Source organism: Aplysia californica, unplaced genomic scaffold (genome assembly GCF_000002075.1).
Source record: "Aplysia californica isolate F4 #8 unplaced genomic scaffold, AplCal3.0 scaffold00255, whole genome shotgun sequence".
Taxonomy (NCBI): Eukaryota; Metazoa; Mollusca; class Gastropoda; order Aplysiida; family Aplysiidae; genus Aplysia; species Aplysia californica.
In genome coordinates, this window is record NW_004797525.1 from 960,186 (window position 1) to 961,844 (window position 1,659).

Here is a 1,659-nt window from a genome sequence, read left to right on the forward strand (position 1 = left end):
TCTGTCTGTTTCTGTACGTGCGTGTCTGTCTGTGTGTGTATGTGTGTGTGTGTGTGTGTGTGTGTGTGTGCGTGTCTGTGTGTGTGCGCGCGCATGTATGTGTGTTTGTGCGTTTGTGTGAGCGTGCACCCGTACCTTTTACATATCCCCAAGCCTTCCCTTTTGTGCTGATATTTCTAAAAAGCCCTTGTCGCGACCCGCTAAATGCGCACATTCTGTGCAAAACGGATCTAACGGGATATGTTGTGAACCGCATCCCACACCCTGCTCTAACAAGTTCATTGATTTTGTGTCTCAATTTTTCCGAGGAAAGGTTTCTCTTTGGGGGTAGCATTCTGTGTAAATAGAGCATGGCAGAGTCGACCTGATAGTGCTGTTGCGTATCGGTCCTGAGCGGGAATCACGACTCGTGTTGTGAACGTCGTGGATACGTAGATCGGTGAAAGAAATCAGGCCACTCCTCTTATGAAGAAGAAAACATCCGCGGATGAGTAGGAGAAGGGGGAAGAGGGAGAAGAGGTAGAGGAGGTAGAAGAAAAAGAAAAGAGGAGGAGGGGAGGGGAGGAGGTAAAAGAGAAAGAAAAGAGGAGGAGGAGGAGGAGGAGGGGGAGGAGGAGGAGGAGGGGGGGAGGAGGTAGAAGAGAACGAAAAGAGGAGGAAAAAAGAGGAGGTAGAAGAGAACGAAAAGAGGAGGAAAAAGAGGAGGTAGAAGAGAAAGAGATTTGGAGGAGGAGGAGGAGAACAAGAGAAGGGGAAAAGGAGGAGGAGGAAGAGGGGAACGAGGGTAGGAGGGAAGGTGGATGAGGAGAGGGGGCAGACGGAAGAGGAATAGGAGGCAGAGGGGAGAAGGGGGAACGGGAGAGGGAGGACCAAGAGGAGAAGGAGTAGAAGGAGGAAGAGAAGAACAGAGGGGGGGGATTAGGAGCTTGCTCAGGAGTGTGAGGAGCAGAAAGAAGAAAAGTGTGTTGGGGAGAGGGGGGGGGGTGGAGAATAAGATAAACGAATGAACCGTCCAGCAAACAAAAATGTTCAACATAGGAACACGTGAGTGAACAAAAGAAACGCATTTTTTGCATTGATGTTTGTCTTAGGCAAATTCCTAACAAAGATACGTACATCATCAGTACGTTACGTTATACGGGACCTATCTACTACCCAAACCCTTTAGCCCCTATGTCAGATCCGGCCGCAGTATATAATTATTATTTCGACTGTCTGACGGACAGCTGGGAAAGTCCTATAGTTCCGCGAAGCCGTGAACAAGACCGGATGTTTCTCCTCTCCGCGATGTAACTTCGTTGCGCGAACAGTTCCACTTTTAGCTCTTGATTGGCCAAGACCTACGGATTCTCCCCCTCAATCTCTCTCTCTCTCTCCCTCTCCCGCTCTCACTCTCTTTCTCTCCCTCATCTGCGCCCAGGTTGTAAGTTGTTCACACTTCATTAGCGCGTGCTCTTTCTTCTCGCGTTGAAGAGACCGCCCAAAGTGACAAGATACTGTGAAGACTACAGTACGGTTCGTATCTTTCGTAACCTTTGATTTGTAGATTATATCACTGGTATATCTTACTTGCTGTGTTTAAATCGGTCTCTTTGGGGTTTTTGATTGTTTATTTTTGTTTGCTTTTTGTTTATTTATTTATTAATTAATTTTTCCTTT

General features: G+C 47.5%; 1 protein-coding gene across 1 annotated transcript in view; it reads left to right on the forward strand.

The window, feature by feature from the left end:
* Positions 1 to 1,087: 1,087 nt before the first annotated feature.
* The window catches only part of LOC106012081 (cholesterol 7-desaturase), a gene marked incomplete at its 3' end in the record, with an annotated part of 24,878 nt that continues 24,306 nt past the window's right edge, over positions 1,088 to 1,659 (forward strand). Inside the window, 1 exon segment of the mRNA XM_013083817.2 lies at positions 1,088 to 1,515.